Raw genomic sequence first — 22840 nt, forward strand, 5'->3', positions numbered from 1 at the left:
AATAGACAAGTTTAAAGCTGCTATCATATGTTTTTTTTTTTACCAGTAGATTGCAGATGTGAAACCTGTTCCCCTCTCCCCTCACCTGGCCTCTGTACTTTCCGGTCTTCTTCTGTCAGACAAAAGCCGGCACACTCAGTAATATAGATAGCATCTAATGGTGCTATGTGAGAATACAACAGGACCACATCGGCCAATCTAATTACAGATAAGGACTTAAATGCCATATTATTGAACATATTTCTTTATTCCAGAAAAAAAACATTAACACCTCCATGGAAACCTGCAGGTGGTGGACCCTCCACTAAAAAGTTACATAGTGAACCTTCCAGTTCAACATGTGAATATTAATATAATGTGAGAACTAGTTTTCATTGATCATTTACACATGGTTGAAGTGTATTTAAATGCCAGTACACCTTCATATTCAGTCTTGCATTCATCCTCATTTCATTAAATGTCTACAGGAAACCCACAGCCCATGGATTGTAGTAACAACCTCCTTGCTTGTGATTTCATTTGTACATTTCATTCCAACATAGCATCTCAAACTCTTAGTCAGTTTGATCATCTTTACTGAAAAGCATATGACCCCTTGCATTTCCATTTTAACTATAACTCCCTAAATATGTCCATGAAATAAGAGATATCTTGGGTGTAGCTGATTATGCTACTGCAGCTATGCCTTTTTCCACTGGGATTATCACCATGACTCAAATTAACATGTCTTAATTCTCTCCTCTCCACCCCATTGCTTATTGAAAAATGTAATCTCAGTTTGCCTTGTGTTTTGGGAATCCTAGGGTCCTGCGTGTTCTGGTTTGACAAGACGTCTCCACAGGAATCCGAGCAGGGAAACCAACTCTCATGATGCACCCAGTCTCCTTGGTTAAATGATTCACTTATCATATTATGCACAACCAAAACAGATGGAGGCAAAACCTTATAGAGTAACACATATAGTTTTGTTCAATAATATGTGGCATTTGGATGTGTGTTTATGTGCATGGTCCCCAGTTGTCAGTTAGTGTATGCTTCAAATTGGAATTTGCAGAATAGCAGAGGTAGAGATGAATATTCAGGGCTCAGCTGCTCCAAGGGCCACAGGGACCTTCACTGTAAAGACTCTGACTGTTCATCTATGCACATACAAAGCAGTCTGTTTATAGGCAGATAAGTTATGGTCTATGGAAATATTATGTGGGTGTATTCATCTGATTGATTTCTGATTTGGATGTGATTTCCAATACAATGAAAAACAATTAAGCAAAAAACAGAGTCTAGTTTAAACATTTTAAAGGGTTGTAAGTTAGGTTACTAGGTGCTGAAGAGCTGGGTGGAGTCTGTGTGGATGCAGTGAAAAAGTGTTTGGTCTAGGAAATACAAAGGGCATAAAAATGATGGCAGTGTAAATTTGGGTTTAAACCAAACATATTGGAATAAACATAAATATACTCTAAGGGATAATGAAGATACAACCGAATTTATAGTCTACTCATCTTCAAACTGAAAGAATGGAGAGCTCCACAAGGTTGCCTGGTATCGTAGGCCCAGGGTCAAAGCCCATGAGGAGTTCAAAACTGTGTGAGTGTAAAATGAACAAAAGAAAGCAGGATGAGGGGTTTTATACAGACAGATTTGATTTCAAATTATTTAGTTAAAAGTCATAAAAAGATGCATATTACATAATCTATTGGTTGGTCTTGGCCTTTCTCGCCTTCCTTGATGTAATACCGAATAAGGGTTGCTATAACTGACCATATAACTTTAAAATACTACTTACATAAACATCTTTGTGTGAAGATGTGTTTTAATACTGATCTTGAAGCAGTACTGTTAAGGAGAGAAGCATCTCTCTGGGAATCTGATGGCATATTAGTTTGCATTGTCAACATATCCTTTTCTATCTTTGTGCTTTTATATGATGCAAATCTGTTTGTAACAAACATCAATTTTTCACCAAGAGGCATATGCACATGCTGTGAAAAATAACTGTGTTTTTCCAGTTAAGGATACGTTAAGATGCCAGTGCAAATGTCATAAAAAATAGTATTACTTGCAAACACAAGCATATAAGTAAAAGAAATTACAGTGAATTTGTCATTTGAAAATCTTATCCAAAACCAGAACATTTTCACAAAGCAGAGAGATTTTGGACTTCACTCAATAACATATTTTATCTCTGTAACATAAATAATTAGCAATACTAATTAATAGATAGCTTTATTTCAGTGACAGACTGAGAGCTACATTCAAACAAACAAATTCATTAAGATGTTTGATTGTAAATAATAAACAAACAAATTGAGATCATTCTATTACAACAATTGGGACTGAATTGATTTACAATAGTCCACAGTTGTCGGCTGTTGTTTTCCTACTTAATTCTGGGTGTGAGCACACGCTTTGAACATGCATTTTAAACACCAATTGTTTCTTTTACCCACACTCATGCCTTGAAGTCAGCACAAACATTTCCACAGGTATAACCCATGTGTCTCCCCTTGTGTCCTCTCCCTTATCCTCTGTCTAAACGCCACCTGTAATCAAATCTTCAGGAGGAACTTCAGTCAGCCCACAGACAGGATGCACAATTATCACCTGCCTTTCCTCTGGAGCTTTTTCTAAAATTTGAAAATTAGTCAATCCCCCACCCCTCTTTTCGTTCTCAGTCTCTTATGTGCCCCCGCCCTTTGAGTAGTAGCTATACAGTTCACTACAGGGTGGAACTATTTATCTGTTGAGCAGTAATTAGACTTTTGAAGTAAGTTTTAGTTTATGAAAATGTACTTGATGCCCCATAAACAGCATTTCTCACAATGATAGGCTAATATTCTTTCTTTCTTTTTTCTTTCCTTGTTTTTTGTTTTTGCTTCATGTCTTTTGATTAAACATTATAAACAACCAAATACCGCTCTCTTAGGCATAGCTCACATAGAACTTTATGTTATTATGCTATACAAAGATGTGAAAGAGAAGGGGTAAAACCAAAGGGGAATACAAAAGGGAGAAAACACCACATCTCGACTGAGTTTTCGCAGTCGGTGATTGGACTCGATTCGCTCGTCATGGTTTACGCACAGGGTTCAGTGCGAACATGCTGCACTGCTCACTGCCTCCACACATCGGTAACGCCACACACTATGGATATGATTACTTACGCAGTAAAAACACCCAAAAACAAAACAAAAAACAAACAAACACAAAAAGACAACAAAACAAACAAACAAACAAACAAACAAACAAACAAACAAACAGAAACTTAATAAACAATTCGCTCTGTCTCTGTTCTCTGCGGTGATTTGTGCTCTTTTGCTTTTTGTTGAAACGTGCTTTTAAGACTTTAAACAAGATGGTTTGCTTTTATTTCTGTAAATATCTTTTGTCCTTAAACTATTTACAAAGTGTAGGGGTATAAATATTTCAAACAGGATACCAAATTTCATGCATTCTCGTGACATATTTAACGTGGGGAATGGGCACGCTGCATTGTACCATCTACACACCAATTTCCTCCATTCATTGATGCTGCATTTCTCCATAGGCTATAGGCGCAGCGCCGAGATGCATCCAACATCAATCACGTCTTGCACAGAACAGAGCGCACAGTCTCGCGTCTATCAGCTGGAAAGTGCTCCATCTTTTTCTCTTCCTCACTCGCACTCGTCTCGGGTGTGGGATATGCGCTCTAATACCAAGTCAATCCGTTTCCTTTCTTCATAGTGTCTTAGTCTTTATTAGTCGTTCCGTTTTTTCTACCTAAAGTTTCAGCTGTAGACTTTTCAGCACCACTTTTCCGTGGACAGCGTTCCCACCACTCAGGGAGAGTGGCATCGCGACGCAGCCCCGGATTCCTCTTTGGATAATATCCACTAATAATGTTTAGATGCTGAAAAGCAACTGAAACAGGAGGCCAAATTCTCATACAAAGAGTACAAGAACAAGGCACGTTTCGTGCGTTGGATCTGGATATCACTTCTACTGACAAGCAGCGGAATCGCGATGGGAGAGCGGTAAGTGCAGCCTTCTCTGCAAAAAAACAAATGGATTCAAGTTCTTTTCAATTAATGGAGCGTTACAATAATGGCAACTGATCGTGTCCACTTCATTGATATTTGTTTATTTTAACATTGTGTACATGTTGTTGTAAGCTTTATATTAGAAAGTATACCCGGCAATAAGAAGTGCAACGCCCTGGAATAGGTGCATTGATTGTTCTTACGCGTCAAGGCGCAGCGTTTTTGTGCGTGGAGCTGTGTGCCTCGCTGCGCTGCAACGATAGGTCTGAAGTCTGTCTCTCTAAAATGTGAGTCATTGTAAAAAAAAAAAACTGTTGCTATACGTGACTTTAATCTAACAATGGCTCAGTCATTCAAAGCGCAGATAAGATGAGGACCCCTGACAACACTGCCTTTATACATCGAGCGTGGAAGAGACAAGAACAGCCGCGTATTCTTTCTCCTAACTGCCCCCCCCGTTCATCCCCTCAGCCCTGAATGTAGTTTAGTCACGTACAAAGGGAGCACCCAACTGGCTGACGTGGGTACAGGGTTCGTATTGTACTATGCTGTCCAAAATGTACATTATCCCATTATGTATATTGTAGACGACGCACAGGAGATGTAGGAGACAATGGAGAGAAGAGAGCCATATTAGAACTGCTGATGTTTGTACGCCTGAGTTAACTTTAATAGGCGTAGACACAGCTGGAACTTCACCCTCGCTAATGCGCGGACACACATCTATATTATGGTCACTTTACACAAGATGCTTCTACAGCTTGTCTTAAATCCTTGCAGTGTCCTCCTTAGTTCAGTCTTGGAGCTCAGTCATAGTCCTGGAGTAAAAAGTTTAGAATACCGCATGATGGGGGAATGTGCTGACAAAGCCACATTTTGGAAGTTTTAAACAGTAATTTCAATATTCAACTTATCTTATTAGGATTGTTGATTTTATTGCATTTGCCACTAGATGGAGTAGTAAGCAAGACACCCCGGTCTTAAGTATCACTACCATTTTGGGATATATTCTGGCTATGTCATATTTTGTTGGCAAATGCAAGCCCTCAGAATGTCATACTCAAATTGAAAGCTGTTACCTCTTATTGAAGCATAACATTTTTTTGTTTGAAAAGTCTGAACACTGTAGTCCTAAGACAGAGTAGAGGTTGGTGGATGTAAATTTACATGTATTTGTGCATCCTAGCAATCAGACTTCATTTTCAAGTTATTGTCACAGCTAAGAAATTGCCCAAGTCTTTAATGAATGGGCAGTATCTACAGTAAATTTTGTATTCTGCAATCCTTCGTATTATGATTTTAGATGCTCTTTCAGCTACTCTCACACTGTCAAATCTTTAACATCCTATTATAACAGAACACTATTATTGACAGGTTTAGACATTGAACCCTCATTACATCCATATGGTGATCTGGTACAACTGATTATTGAACTGATTCAAATAGATGTGATTAAAATGATCTCCACTGGTATGGCAATGGATATACGGCCAGCCAAGAAGTGTATTATGTTTAACAAAGAACTTACAAGGTGAAGAATATTCATCTCTGCTGTAATTATCCAGAGGGCAGTCTGTGTTGTTTATTGTTATCCCAGATGGTGACCTTTTCCACCAGCACTGTAAAATCTCTTTAAAAGCCACTGCGTATGGTCTCAGCAATGGATAGAGAATAAATCATAAAACTACCTTTCTCATTTTATTCTGCTTTAAATATTGTTTCTCAAACTGACCATGGTGAGCATTATTTGTGCTTAGATGTAATATTTGTCCCGTCATGGTCTAGTCCTGCATTATATAGTCCTTTTAAAAAAAAAAAAAAAACATCCATGTGGTGGTCTGCTTCCTCGGTGTGTGACAAAACTCAATTTTAACCAGTTTTGACTTTTTAAACTTTTCACCTTAAAATATGAGAATCAATTGTTAATGTAAGTAAAATACCTTGTACACACATTAAAAACACTGCTGCTATTTCCTCTTCTCCCCATGGCCCCTTTTATTAACAGGGCCAGAGATTAGCTTGGTGCTATCTTAATTCTCATATCAATTCAATGTTGGGGGTGGTGAGGGTATTACAGCCCAAATATGCCATTGTCTGCAATCCCTTCGAACTTATACAGCCAAGGGGGGAACTGCTCCTCATATCAGACAGTAATTATGTGAAAACTCTGACACAGCAAAAAGCCAGATTTTAATTCAATCTTGTCAAGACATTTTTGTTCCCATGAGATACAATTAATGCCATAGATTGGTGTGGCTATTGCTTGTTTTGGTGTTCATCTCAATGACAGATAGCCTATGTGGATCTAGCAAAAAGGAGACCCTGTAAGAAATATTTCACCCCCAGAGAGATAGGCTGAGCTGTAGGTTTGCCAAGATTGCATGTTGGGGAGATGTTTAACTAATCATACACTTACTTTTTCCCAAGTATTGGTGTGGCTTATCTTGTCGTCTGAGTTAGTTCAGCAAGTGCAGAAAACCCCCTGCTTCACCCATATGTAGCTGGATGTATCATGGACTAGCTACGATGCACAGGGAGTATTGCAGAGGCTTAGATTAAAACAATAGGAGATGGGAGAAGCAAAGTACATTTTAGAATTATAATTTGTTCTTCCATTTCAATATGATTTAGCAAGCTTCTATAAATGTCTGTGTTTTATTTTTAAATATATTATTGTATTGGCTTTTATGTATTTATTTTGCGACATTACTTTTTAGCTTGGTTTAATTTATTTCTTTCCCTTTTTTGCAAAAAAAAAAAAAAAAAAAAAAAAAAAAAAAAAAAAAATATATATATATATATATATATATATATATATATATATATATATATATATATATAGGATGAAGGCAGGCCTGGGAGGCCTACAGAAGTGAGGTCTAATGAGGTGATCAAACCATACACAGTTGACATTCTCCTATGAATTTCAACGGGTTTGCACCCTTCAGCAACCAAAAACTTGATAACTGACTGCTGTTCACTACTGGAGCATGCTTCTTGGTTGGCCATCTTTGTTAGTCGCCAAAACTCTCAAAGTTTTTTTTTTAATCTGCAAAAGAAATTGAATCCATGTGAAAAACAAGTAAAAAAAAAAAAAAAAAAAAAAAAAAGTAAGCTTCTAACTGCATTAAAAGTCCTTACACCGAAAAATCCACCTTATTATTGAATGACCTTCGTACATAGAATGGAATGTCTCCAGACATAATGCCTTTAGACATTACCTAAGTTAGATTGCTAAAGGTACTCTATGTAACTTTTCTGAAGGGGGGTCCACCACTTGCTGGTGGTGTTTGCCTGGGATGTTTCACAGTATGTCAATAAACTCCATGAAGACAAGTGGATTACACCACTAAGTCAAGTTACAGGTCAGATCTGTAAAGAGGTGATGAATCTTGAATGCAAGACAGATAAGTGTAGTTCCATACAGCGGGACATTCCAGGCAAAGCAATAACATCTCCAGGAGACAAAAAGAGGAGGATCCCCCATCAGAAAAGTTACACAGTGCAGTTTTAACTTTTTCGTCTCCAATAATATAATCCAATAATCTTTCCACCACATGAATTCATATTTATCTTACACTGACACCAGGATCAAAATGACTTGAAGCAAAATGACGGTGATCAAAGATACTGCGTAAGAGGAAGGGCTTGATCCTGTTTTGTGGTCTGTGGAGATGTGTTGGCCTCCCCATGTCTTTGCACTGTAGCAGAAAGTAAGAATCCAATAAACAAACGCTCCCAAAACAGAACACCAGTGAAATTCCCGATAGACCCCCCTCAGTTATTCCCTTTACAAAGGCTTTACTGGAGTACTGTGTATTGTGGTGTAGCGTATGGTTGTGTGCGTTTGTGTGTGTACAGGTTCCACATTCATTCTCCTCTCTGTAGACACCATCTGCTCACACATGAGCCTTTCCAAACAATACCACAGCAAAGAGGAAATGAAAAACATGGCTATACTACAATGTATCAAGAAATGGAAAATAAGTAGGTCAGCTGATGTCTGATGTTGTAAGGATAACTGCCTATAAAGGATGAAAAAAATGATACATATAGTGTGTGCTTACCTAAAATAATACAGAAGAATTTACCCATTTGCAATAGTAGAAGGTTGTTGTTGAGACTATATATTCTCTTGTCGTACTCTGGGTTTCCAACATCTAAAACATACCTGTAAAGTATGCACAGTAGGATCTAAATTGCTAATGAAATACAAATGAAATGCAAAAATAGTCTGTTGCACCGTAAGTGTTAGACCTGTAATTAACTAGCCTTTGTACAGGGTGTAGAGGTTGTAAAGGAAAATGAATGGATGGTTTTATATGTGTATTATACTGTTTTCCATGGAGATTTATCATAAGGTTTATGCAGACATTTTGTTGATTTAGTTGTCTAACTGTATAACAGTAATCACAGTTACCTAAAATTGAAAAGATAAGGACTTGAAACGATATAATATCGTTAATAACAATATAAATGATTGACAATTTAATGACAGTTTGATGACAGTTATGACAAAATTTTTTCCATGTCTTTAGAAATTTAATTTACCATAAAAATAAAAATACAATAAAACTTGATTGCTAATGCCAAATGTCCTTTACCCAGATATTAAATATAAGGTAAAGTCTTAAAGTCTTAAAGAACTTTCAAATTACAATAACATATTTCAGTTGTCCCCACATATTAATATTTGGCATTAGTCAATCATTTCGAAGGGGTTATTTTTTATTTTTAAATTTCCACACACTCTTTGCACACAAGCTAGGCACATACACTGTTTTTCTACAATGTAATGCAATCCACACTGCCATAGAATTGATATCCAATAGGATTTCATGTAGTGAGAGAGTCCTATTCTTAGTTTATGGATAGGAATGTCCAGTAATATTTGTCCTTGTAACGGATACTGCAGCCTGTAGAAATGCACTCTATTATTTCATGTAGGGTAAATATAGAACTATGCAACAGGTTTTTGAATCTTCAAATTGCTTTTTAATATCGGCAATGCATCTTACACTGTCATCTGCATCCAAATATTGACCGACCACTGCAGAGCTAATGCGTGTGGATTCTAGCATTCATTAATAATAATAATTTAAAAAAAAAAGTTTTTCTGAATGAACAAGACAAGGAAACAAAGGACATGGGTGGGGTTTGTCAGAGCCCATGGCTTCTAACAAATGTGGAGATTTCTTCCAGGGTATTGTTGTGTTAAATGGACTGTGAAATGAGTGCACTTAACATCAGCAGTGCATTACACACATTATGTTACACCGTAGGATTCATTGCATTTTTTTTTTCATTTTCTGTATAGAATTTCCTTTTATCTTGATCCATGTCCAAGATTGAGAAATTGTCAAGATGATGCAAACTCCAAGCCCAAAAATAGACTTATCACATCATCAGCTTTTAGTGGCTTATGTTACATGTGTCCGCCATCACTGTATCAAGCTATATGCATAACAGCAGGCGAAATTTGACTATTGTGGATTCAAATTGTGCATTTTTCTTATTTTGTAGTATTTTCATTTCGGCTGTATTTCAGTGACCATAAGCTCCTTACTGTGCAAATATTTGAAAAATAAATTGGCAAAACCAATTTATTCAGTGTTGATACTGTCTCTTTAGAATGACCCAATGTCGAAATCTCTACAGCAAATAAGTAAGCAAAGAATATGCTTACACAATTTCATCCATGTTTAACTGTGTTATTTAAATTGTATGTTATAACCGCAGCTAAAACTAGACATTTTAAAGTGGAACTAAACACCTAAATTCCACCCATAACCACATTTCAAATAGAGCTGGTTAACTTGGCAGGGTCTGGAGGATGAGAGAAGAGTCAGGGGAGACTGGGGAGAAAAGGAGGTGTGGGGTATAAAAAACAGTATGATTGGTGTAATAGGTATATACTCTTCAGGTCAGCACAGTGTGATGTCACATAGTACTTGATATTTCAGTGGCCAGAAAGTTTCATCTTGTTTTGCTCCTGTGTGGGACATCAGTTACATTCTGTCTATGGAGCAAGTTGAAGTTTTGAAATTTATAATAAACAATGAAAGCTAAAGCATAAATATTTGTGAATTAAACACTTGGCATGAGTTGTGTCTGGCCCACAGACTCTATGGCCAGCTTTCCATCTCACCAACTCATTTTCAAAACTGAACTCAAGTATAATTTATAACAGCCTCGAGAATTGAGCCAAACACTGACTATGCCTCCACAGCTCTGCAATATAATCAAATTGATTTCTTCATCAGTGCAAAAAGCTAATGGAAGTCCTTGAAACTAAAATTAAAACTACAGTAAATCATATGCTACACCATTTCATAAAGTTGTTCATTGGTATACGTCAGCATAGAGCTAGTCCAAAGTGGTAACAGTACTACTATTATTATTGCTAATGTCATGAATTGCTGCTTCATTGCAAGTTTTACCTACATAACTACATTTTATATCCACCTTGAAATATGTTCCCTTTACTAATTAACTAATTAAAAGACCAGTAAAAGGCAGTCACTTGTGTCATTTGAGCCCTAAACCTGAAAAAACAAAAACAAAAAACAAAACAAAACAAAACAAGATTCATTCATTCATCCTCAGTGTATTTTCATTTATCACCACTAGACACTAACTATGTTACTGCAGTCTGACAGAAGAAGACCAGAGAGCACAGGTGAGCCTGAGCAAAGGTCAGGTGAGGGGAGGGAGTGACAGGTTTCACATCTAGTATCTGCTGGTAAAATTAAAAAAAAAAAAATAAAAAAATAATAATAATAATAATAACAACAATAATAATAAAAAAAATAGTCCAGATGGTAGCTTTAAAGTGTCTAAACAAAATAATTAAAAGAAACAGAGATAATACAGTTTCTTCAGTAGCCAATTTCAACATCAGGTTTGTTCTTTCTTTGCATATACTTAAAACTACCAAATTAACAAAAGACTGCACCATCCTCCTGTCAACAATACTCTCCATGGCACAGCATCCTCAAATGCAAATTAACATATAGACCATTCCAACACACTACATTTTCATCTGCTTTAAACTCCTGTGTGTGTCGAAGAATACCAGCCCATACGCTTGAGTTTAGATAAATCCCACTTCTCTTGACGACTGATAATTACAGTGATGTGGCAGAGACAAGGATTGCTGGCATTTTCCTGCAATCATTTCTGATCATATTTCCCTCCGTTTGAGTCATACTTGTGTAATGTTTGCTGATTTCACTGCTACATTTGTTTGACATCTCCATAATGAAATAATACAAGCAGGTGTGATGGCAGAGCTATGGAAATAAAAACAGATTTTCACTAGTTTTCCTCACCTGTGCGGTGCAGTGCATTCGTAGGAAAACACCATCTTAGAATTAACATTATGTGATGGAAAACCCTGTGCATTTGGCCTATTTTTTTTAATTAATACTTTTAATTAATCTCAACAACTGTGATTTATTGTAGCCTATGACTAATAAAATCTTAGTCATATTTTGATAATCATTGTTATCTGGACTATACAAATTTTAGTTTTTATTTTTATAATAAATACAATGGATTCCCTCACTAGGGAGGTGTTCTGGGCATATCCCACCCAGAGGAGGCCCCGAGGAAGACTCAGGACACGTTGGAGGGACGATGTCTCTCGGCTGGCCTGGGAACGCCTTGGGGTCCCATTGGAGGAGCTGGAGAACATGTCCGGGGTGAGGGAAGTCTGGGAGTCCCTGCTCAGACTGCTACCCCCGCCCTGGATAAGCAGAAGAAAATGGATGGATGGATAATGGCATTATTAAATAAACTATTTGTGAGGTTCATCAATGATACACTTTATTTATCGAGAAGCTATTTTGTAAAAAAATCATGTAGGCTACTCGACAACTAAAATAATTAATAGTTCCAACCCTACTATGTGAAGAACCAGTAATGGGGAACTGACTTTAAAGATACTAAAAATGAGCATACAACATATGCATATATTTACATGGCAAAATTCAAACAGCCAATGCACTATAGACAATTTACCATATTCTCTAGGAATCATATGATCTTGTTTGCAGTACACTGGGTATTTGAAATTAAAAGTTTTCTTAATTTCCATTTGTATCTTTATTTCCTGAACAGAATTGACCAAAGACATTTATGATGTGTAGTGTATCTCTCCTGGATGGCAGTTTGGTTATACAACGCAAGTTTTGAGATGAATACCATTCTAAAAAGTTTCACAACAGAATCAATATGAATTTCATTTTAACGCCCTATTTTCGACACCGTGTAGACATACCTTGTCCCCCCACTGTCTCTTGCATCTCTACTCCCTGACGTTTTCCTGGGGCAGCAACTCTATAGCTGTCAGAGACACTAATGCCTGTGTGGATCTGTCTGCAGGCTAAATATGAAATATCTCAATATTTAAATACACTATAAAAGAACAGTGAAGATGCAGGTCTTTTAGTTGGGAGGATTGGAATTGCAACAGATGTAAAACTTCCTGTATTATATTTTTCACAGAAACTGATACAGGTGTGAGAGTACATTTCGCCCTAAAATGCCCACAGTCCCATTAGTCTCCTGGGTAGTATTCTTGGAACCAGTCTGTGGTTCTTATTCTTTTTCTTTGGTTCTGCACAAGAGTGGATAGCTGGGTTTGCTTTGACGAGATTAGTGTGCTGCAGCTTCCAAAGAATCAACAGACTAGAGGGGAGGCTTTATGGCTGCTATATGGTCGATCTACCCTGGAATTTAATGTCTGTGAGCTGCAATGTCCCATGGTGATTCATTTAAGTTTGTAACAGCTGATTAAAGCACCAGTCCTGACTTTTTAACAAAGGTTGACAGGCTGACAGTGAAGGTGGTTCTACGTGGAGGAGATGGTTAAATATTTTATAATAAATAAAATAAATAAAACTGCCGAGTTCATGTAAAGTGACAGTGCTTACATCAACCTGGGGGATTTACAGGTGCAGTATGTAACTTTTCTGGTGGAGGTTTTGCCACCTGCTTAGCTCCATGGAGATTTTACTTTGCCTGGAATATTACACAGTATAGGCACACTGGCACTGAAGGATTGGTCAAATGCATAAGACAAATTCCACTACTGGAATGATAAAGTATAACTTACTTACTCTTACTGGATTTAACTCCACAGAAAAGGAAAATAGTGCACATTGATAATAAACTGTTTATTCACTCACATGTGATAATAGAGCCAGTTATGCCTGCTAATTCACTGATTATGAATATTTTTACCATGGGTTGTATCTAAATTCATTCATGAGCCATGTACTGCAAGCCTTTAGGGGTGTTTCTATGCAAAGAGTTGCCCCTATTTGCTAAACTAGTGTATCTGTAAATTGGGGTAAATCAGGAGGAAGTAAATAAATAATATAAAATGTAAAAGCATTTCTTCTGCACTGACAGTTAATACAATGCCAGGTGACACAATTAGACTTCTGAGTAGTTATACTCCCTGTGACTTTTAATACTGTAGCGCTAAGGAAGGAACTGCGAAGGCAAAGGGGAATAGGAGAAAGCTTTATTTGTCAAACATAAAGAACAGATGCTATAGCTGACTTATCAGTGCTCACATGCGGATATTTCCTACATCGCCTGGCTCACACGTTAATCCTCAATGTGGGTTTCATTAAGAGGGGCGTCCTAAAATAAAATCAAACACTTACTCTATCTCCTCTGACCAACTGCTGCGCACGCCGACATGAAAAGGCAAAAATACGATTCCAGCTTTGTGAATATTGCTCCAGCACATCCACCTACTCTCTGCATGCAGATCACAAAGCATATGTAACGCATTGGTAGCCTCGCGCGGCACAGGCAAGATGCAACATACTACTCATTACGTGTATCTCCCGACATGCTAATAATGAGGTCTAAGCACATAACTGTAAGTGCAGCACAAGTAGACAGTAGACAGTTTACAGATTCCTATAAAACCCACTGTGGGTGTTTTGTCCTTCCTGAGGGGGAGGCTTGTTTTTGCAGGAGCTGGTTCATCATAAGGATTAATGAAAAGCTCCATCTCAGTTACGAAAAAGAGCACATTCACAATCTATTAAACATTACACAGAGCAAAGGCTGGCATTACGCTGTTGACTCGTGCTTGCCTACAGCTCTTTTTCCAATGCATTTGTTGCAATACGGTGATCTGCAGAGGGTTGGTTGCCCCCTCTAGCCCATACCCATTGAAAGATTATTCATGCACTCTGTCAGGGAACTCATTCTTCATCATGCAACAAAATATAGCGCACAAATGGAAGTCAGTAGGAGTTGTTCAAGAAATTAGTGAAATATAAAGCATCTTGGTGTTGTTTTGAATTACGACTTTTCCACATCTGCTAATATTGAAAGAGTAACTGCGTGTAAAGTAAAGTCAAATAAATAGCTTACGCATACATTTCACATGAGTAAGAAGGAAACTATTTTAGATTTTCAAAAAAGCAAACTCATCACTGTAGGCTCTATGAAAAAGTGGGTTGGCCATCACTGTCTGTTAGAAGAGAACAGCACTGCATTAAGTTTATCTATAAGGGATTACTTCAAAAACTGCCAGAACACCTCACCTGCTTGTTAATTATTGATACCGGAACATTTAATACCAGATCAGATGACTTCATAAGGCTAAGGTCGAGCCGCACCAGAACTGAGATGGGAAAAAGAGCTTTTAGCTGTTTTGCTTCACAAAAGTGGAATATGCTCCAAGGAAAAGCAAAACTGGACACGTTGGTGACACAATTGCAATTTAATAATCTGATAACAAACTTTTATACACACACCTGCACTTGTCATTGATGTTTTATATGGACTTATTTGTTTTGATTGTTTTTTCGGTTTGTGTTGTATTTTAAACAGGGTACCCATGAAAAAGAGAGCCCAAGTGCTCTCATTGGGTCCCCTATAAAGATAAAGATAAATAAAAATAAAACAAAAATAAAATACAGCTGGAAGTATGAGGGGGGAAAGGAGTGTACTAAAAGTTTCCTAGTGTTCTTTTGGTTAATAGATTTTTCCCATCTAAAAAAATGATTAGTAAAAGATATGAGTCAGGAGATAGAGCCCGGTATTAACAATTTAGCTGAACATTTAAAAGTCAACAGTCACTCACTTGCAGCAGGTCACAGTGGTGTTTCTTCTGTTTCAGTGGCCAAGCTGGCCTGACACTGATTATAATGCTGTAGCACATTTTAGAAACAGTACAATCAGAGCTGTGCAGAGAGCATCGATGGGTCAGGGGTTCAAAATTTAAAAAAGGCACATACATAAAATATGTATAGAAATACGACATTTTACCAAGGAGACAAAAATGTTTGAATGAATAGAGGTATCCGTTTGTTGGTAGTATAGAAATGTATAATACTCAACAAATAGAACAGATATGACAGTTACTGTTTTTGTTACCTATTTGTAAAAAAGACAATATAGAAAAGGACACTTCAGAGGTAAGAAGCAAAATGGGCAGGGGCTTGAGCTCCCTTAGCCACCCCTTTGACACATGCCCGAGTACAATGTATTTCAGTGGACTCAGTGGACAGTAGTCAAATTACACATATGGTATTATGAAAAATGCAAACCACTGACATTGTATTTAGTTCACTTAGGTCATCACAGCAACTGTTTCACATTTCCCAAAAAACATAGAAGAGATTGCACATAGCAGCGTACGTTTCAATAGCACTTTGCAAATTACTTGGACAATTAAGTAGAAGCATTATAATTAAATCAAATTCAATAAATTCTCCAAACAAAAATCTATGGCCCATTCTGAATATAAGGTAGTATACATGTCTTGCCTCCAGGTTAGGCATATTATAGTGTATAAATGGGTAGCTGAATGGTTCCTTCATTTAAAGTGCAAGGGGTATCCATCGCAGGTGGCAACATTGTCTATAAATATGAAATAATAATAATCTAATATTACTTAATATATCCGTGACTCATTATATACTAACTTACAACAAAGGCCTATTGTCTAAATCAGCTATTTTTTATATACTATATGAATAATTGAAAAAAAAGTTCACTGAGACTTTCCTGCTTTGTTATCATTTATCACAATGTTTTCAATAGCACCTTCTTTCCCACAGTCTTTTATTGTGACAGCCAACTTGCTCAGTCCGCTGTGGTGGTTTCACATCAGTACATTTGTGGATGTTCTTTGGTTGCTGTGAATAATTCAGTGTTGTGATTACTACAGTGAGACTACAGCTCCAGGGGCATCATCCTTGGGACTACACTGAGTGGAGTTCAGAACCTTCCCGGAACTGTGTGTGAAGTGTGGCCCTATCTGCTCTTTCTCTCTCTCTCTCTTTCTCTCTCTTTGCTTCCTTGCTCTTTTTTTCTCTCTCTTCTCCCTATTTCCCTCCCTCCATCTCTGTCTCTTCTGTCTCTCTCAGTTTCTTTCTTGCTCTTTCTTTCTCTCTCTGCTCTCTCTCTTTCTTGTCCCTGTGCTCACTCAGCACTTCGCGTCAAGGCGAGCTTTTAAAAGGCTGTTAGAGGTCCTTTCCAGTCATAGCCCCTACCCTCGTGTTATACCCCCAGTCTTGATTCTAAACTCACCCACAACGAAGCTCGGAGCAATCATGGCTTCCCGCGTTGTCATCCAGCATTATCATACCCCCCCTCCCTAACTCCTCCCCCAGAAGTGGAGCAGAGCATGGGCAGTCCCTCAGAGCAGCTCACACACCAGTCAAAAGGGCTAAACTGACCTTTGAGGGCCTTTTGAGGCTTGTGTGTGATTCTCTGATTCAGCTGCTGGGATGAAAAAGAGAGCAGGAAGACACTGCTGGTGTTTGGAATCAACTTAAATGTAAAGGATTTTGACATGAATAATGTAGTTATAAGATCTGAAAAGCAACATGGAGCTTTTTTTCATTGTATTAAATTATTACACACATTATGTTTATGCATTTTCCCCTTTTGTGTTTTTCCTTCCCGGTTACGAAACTCAGTAAATAATGAAACTTTCTTATTGTTAGCTAACTCTATCTACTCTAGGCAACTTTTAAAAGTGCACCTTGTAACTTTTCTGGTGAGGGGTCCTCCGCCTGTTTGTGTTATGTGATTGCTTTGCCTGTAATGTTTCACAGTATGGCATTAAACTTATTTATCACAATGGGACATGTAGGTGGCAATACCACAATGGGACATGTAGGTGGCAATACTCAGATTTGTGGAGAGGTGACCCTGCTCATAGTAAGAATACATAACTTAAAAACAAACAAACAAACAAAAAAAAAAAACAAAACTGTAATTACATGCAAAGTCAGTGTCCAAGCAATAACAACTCCATGAAGAAAGTGACAAACCCTCCACTAAGTTATAGTGCACCTTTAACAAGACTTTGAACTGGAGGAAAAAATAAAAAATAAATAAAATGTAAACTAAAAAATACTGAGTACATTTTAACAATGCTACATTTATTTCCCCAGGTTCCATAAAAGCAACTGAAGGGTTGTAATGTATTTCCAGTGCTCTGTTGTTCTTGGTAAAAACACTAAATTTTGTAAACACACTTAAATCATTATGGAGTAGGTAAAAGATATACATTTTACAGACATGGTGCGAAGTAAAGTAATGAACTGGTGATTAATTGCACAGGCTTATAGGTGACAATAATTAAAACTAGAGCCAAAAAGAATCGATGACTCACTAGAGTTATTGAACTCAAGGTGATCCGAGGAAGCAATTAAGGAGTGCACAAATATTTTCCAAATCTCTTTTTAGCTAATTAGTGGCTGGCTTATTTTTATGTTGCCCTATACTCTAGTCCCCTCCAGGTCAATTCATCTGTCACTGTAAAATAACATGAGTGCAAATTCCGGCTGACAGCCTGTTCTCCCCTCAGGGACAGTAAGTGGCATCAACCGGCCGTAGTCACACAGTGTTGCTGACAAGGTGATGATGAACAGGTTTCATTAAGAAGGTAAGAGCTGGGGATTTCTACAGCACACCCTTTTGAATATTATGGGAAAGCATAGGACTAGAGCTACTGCCCTGGGGCCTGAACTCTATACCATTTTATGTGCCAAGAAGTCTATGCTATGAAAATGCAAACTCAGAAATGCAGAAAAGAGATACTGGAGTGGCCTAGGTTGGTGTTCTCCTAAAAAGTGTCTCAGTTTTCCCACTAGCTGTCAGGTTTGCAGACACAGCAGTAAATGTGTAGATTCATATATTTTAAATTCTGACAGCAATAGTAATTTCAAATTGTGTAGACAACTAGAAATCATAACTTACTTAATAACTTATGTAACAGATTGTGATGGTGATTTGCAGAAAAATAGAAATAGACTTGTGAGTCCCCCCCCCCCCCCCCCCCCCCACACACACACATATATATATATATATATATATATATATATATATATATATATATATATATATATATATATATATATATATATATATATATATATATATATATATATATATATATATATATATATATATATATATATATACATACATACATATATATGTGTGTGTGACTGGACTGCAGGCAGGCAGATCAGTCTAGTACCTGCACTCTCTTACTAAGAAGCCACGATGTTGTAACACGTGCATAATGTGGCTTGGCATTGTCTTCCTGAAAGAGGCAGGGGCGCCCCTGAAAAAGACGTTGCTTAAATGGCAGCATATGTTGCTCCAAAACCTGTATGTACTTTTTCAGCTTTTGAACTTTGCGCTGATAACAATCCAAATGGTCCTTTTCCTCTTTGGCCTGCAGGACATGACATCCATAATTTCCAAACACAACTTGAAATGTGGACTTGTCAGACCACAGCGCGTTAGTCCATCTCAGGTGAGCTCGGGCCCAGAAAAACCAACGGCATTTCTGGGTGTTGTTGATATATGGCTTTCGCGTTGCATGGTACAGTTTTAACGTGCACTTGGAGATGTAATGATGCACTGTGTTAACTGACAATGGTTTCCTGAAGTGTTCCTGAGCCCATGTGGTAATATCCTTTATACATTCATGTCTGTTTTTAATACAGTAATGCCTGAGAAATCGAAGGTCAAGGGCATTCAATGTTGGTTTTCGGCCTTGCCGCTTATGTACAGAGATTTCTCTAGATTCTCTGAATCTTTTGATTATATTATGGACTGTAGATGATGGAATGGCTAAATTCCTTGCAATTGTATGTTGACAAACATTGTTCTTAGACTGTTGGACTATTTGCTCACACAGTTCACAAAGTTGTGAACCTCGCCCCATCCTTGTTTGTGAATGACTGAGCCCTTCGGGGATCCTCCTTTTATATCCAATCATGACAATCACCTGTTTCCAATGAACCTGTTCACCTGTAGAATGTTCCAAACAGGTGTATTTTAACCATTCCTCAACTTCCCCATTCTTTTGTTGCCCCTGTCCCAGCTTTATTGGAACGTGTTGCAGGCATCAAATTAAATGAGTGAATATTTGTATAAAAACAAAAAAGTTTATCAGCTTGAACATTAAATATCATGTCTTTGTAGTGTATTCAGTTCAATATAGGTCGAAAAAGATTTGCAGCAATAAGAGGGTGATTGTTGATGAATGAACAACTCAAGAAAAGACTCATGATCTATGTCTGTACAACGTTGGTCCAGATATTGTAGCTAGCCAAGACTACGTTCAAGACCATTTTGTTTTGTAATCCTACCTTGTACTGTAGAATGTGATGTTTCCATAAATACTGCATGCTGCTAATGAAATATTGACAGATTCTCTCATTCTCTCCCTCACACTTTTATATGGATGAAAATGTAACAGATGTTCATTTCTGCTGATATAAAAACACAGCTCCCAATTTGACTCAGGGTCAGAAAAATTATCAACCACCTGCTGGAAATTGATATGAATTATGATAACAGTAAATGGATATTATGAAGATTAATCACTGCAAACATAACCATAAACATAGTATCAAAGGGCTATATGATCAAAGTCTGGCTTCCATTGAGTAAGCAGCCAAACAAAACGGAAAATATGCAGCGCATGTCCATTAGTGTCCAATTGTAGAATGTAAATGACGACATTAGGAGGGCATAAAGCAGCCTGCATATTAACATAATGGTCTGATGCTATGATCTACCTTCACCAAAGTATCTTTACCAAAGTAATTTACAATGCATAAAGCCTAAGTTATTTGATTTGAAATTACTTTTATTTATGTAAAATGTTGAAACCTTTTAGTCTGTGTCTGAGTTATCCATACATATGTCTTAATTAAAGCAGCAAATTAATAATAATAATAATACTAGTAATAATAATAATAATAATAATAATAATAATAATAATAATAATAATAATAATAATAATAATAATAATAATAATAATAATAATAATAATAATAATAATAATAATAATAATAATTATTATTATTATTATTATTATTACTATTATTAAATTTGTGTGATTTTGCATTTCAGTACATAGTGTTTGCTTACAATCTTTTCTTTTATTGCTGCAGTTGTGGCCACATGATTTTAGTTTTTAGAGGCAGGAAATAGGAGGTGGATTTCCCTTCTCTCACTGCTTCCATTTATTTATGGAAGCAGCATGGGTCAGACAAAAAACAAGCTGAGGCTGTTGTACTTCCCCATGATTGGATAATACTGATATTTGAGTGCAGACTTTGGCATGTCTCTGATTTGGAGTACCCTGGCATGGTTCAAAGGCTCCCAGACTGACAATCTCTCAATTATCACGGATCTAATGAGCAACAGCCATCTTGGCAAATTTAACATCTCCATGACAACTGCGACCTCAGAGAAGCAGTCAGGTGTCATCTCTCTTTGTTATTTCTTTCCTAAAGGATTCCTTTATAAAACTCCAGCAGAGACAGCCCTGAGCTCCCGGTTCACAGACACATGTACACTAGTCAGTGTTATTGATTCTGTCAATATGCAATTATTTGAAAATCCCAGAGCATGGGCAACAACACAGGTACAAAACGAGATTAGATAGGCTACATATAAACTAAACAAAATGTTTCTTCAGTTGCGATTGTCTGTGTATGCCCATAAATTTTGTAGGCTGTATTCTGGCCACATGTGTGCCTTCAGACCGCTTAAAAAGATGTAAAATAGTAAAAAGATAGTAAAAATAGAAAATCTTTCCTGATGGAACCCATTATAATCTCTACACGGGAATAGGACAATTAAAGAGTACTTGTGCTTCTCTGATTGATATACTTATTTTGATAAGTTTCTGTTCTTACAAATCTTGTCTTATTGCTCATTATGTTGCAAGTGCACAAAAATGTTTATTTCTCAAACATTTTTGCACACATATAGTTATGACTTTTGTATTTTCTAAATTTGATGTACGGTACAATACTAGGCTATATACAGGAAGGCAAGGAGTGCATTACTTTGTGCTGATTTCCATTGTCTGGAGTGTTGAGGTGCCTGATGAGCTCTTTCATGTGTGTCTGTAGCAGTATGTTCTGCCTCTGTGTTTTTGCAGTTTCATTATGTCATGTGCTGCTGTTCGTCTAATCCTCCACAGAAAGTGACCATGATTAGTCCCACAACTGTGAAGGTGCGATTAGACCGGTTTAAAAGCATTCATACTGGTAATACATTCACTTAAGTGTAATTGGAGTGTTTGATGGTTGTAATGGGTTGGACCCTTAGAATTTAGTATTTTCTAGAAAACAACCTCCATGCTACTTTTTTTTTTTTTTTTATCTTTTCAAACAATTATTTTTATACTGCTAGCTGTGATTCAAACTCATGCCTCCCTTTCCCATTTGATAAAAACACATTTTAATTAGACAAACAGCAGCACATAGGGCACAGCAGATTTGACTCCACTACATGGAAATATTCAGGTACTGGACGCTTGTTTGAGGGAAACATTTGCATACATTATATATTTTTTGTCCTTTGCTGACCAGCAGGTAAGAGTGATGGCCAACATCGTAGCAGTGATAATCCTCGGCTGTTGTCGTTAAGACATACAAAACAAAAATATTATACTAATACACTTTGTATTTTGAGTTTCAGATTTGACAGTAACACTGGATAGACTGGTCAACATTATATGAATACTCTAATGATATATGATACTAGAAACATATAAGCCACAATACTGATCAACTTTCCTCTCCTCATGTTATTGTCTGAATAAAAACTGTGCCGCAGTCCTTCTCTGGACCATTCTATTATTTACAGTTACAGTTAGGATTCAGCCTCTTGGGTTTACTGTTATTATCATGAAGATTGTAGCATATTCTGAACTTGGCAAAATAAAACTAGCATTTCATTGAAACTGACTAAATTTGGTAGAAACCAGGACAAATATTAGAATGATTTTACTTTGAGATCATGCAAAGGAAATCTCAAACAATCCCAGTAGTTTTCTGTGACAGCTTGTTTCAGAAGCCTTATTATCTTATCACCAGCAGGCCCTGCTTTATAAAAGCCACTGGTTACTGTCATTGTTTCCATGGTGAGAGCTTGTTTGAGGTCAGAGGTGAAATGGATTTTCATGAGGGTTACAGGGGCAGAGAAGGTTATTCACTACTCATTGGTACAGCATAGGTGCTGTATAGGTGCTGAACAAGATTAGATTAAAACAATGTAAACTAGGAACTACATTTTTGTTACGCAGTTGATCCACTTCTAAAAAAACAAAACAAAAGTTGTCCCTAACTTTCTCAAATAACAATTGATTTCTGGGCGGCCATTTTCTTGTTTAGTAAGTACGTCTGATACAGCAGTGTCATCTTCTAAATAGACTCTCAAATACATCTGTTTTTGACATGATAAGTTAGATGTGGAAATAATTGTTCCAGCTAATGAATGATTAAATGCCTATGATT

The 22840-nt window shown here is 37.1% G+C and overlaps 1 protein-coding gene across 1 annotated transcript in view; it reads left to right on the forward strand.

Moving 5' to 3' along the window:
- The first annotated feature begins 3765 nt into the window (after window positions 1-3765).
- Window positions 3766-22840, forward strand: part of LOC117371643 (metabotropic glutamate receptor 4-like) — a 171160-nt gene continuing 152085 nt past the window's right edge. Inside the window, exon 1 of the mRNA XM_033967337.2 lies at window positions 3766-4013. The gene's annotated coding sequence lies outside the window, so the exon portion shown is untranslated. The remainder of the gene's footprint in view (window positions 4014-22840) is intronic.

The sequence above is a fragment of the Periophthalmus magnuspinnatus genome, chromosome 5 (assembly GCF_009829125.3).
Source record: "Periophthalmus magnuspinnatus isolate fPerMag1 chromosome 5, fPerMag1.2.pri, whole genome shotgun sequence".
Lineage (NCBI taxonomy): Eukaryota > Metazoa > Chordata > Actinopteri > Gobiiformes > Gobiidae > Periophthalmus > Periophthalmus magnuspinnatus.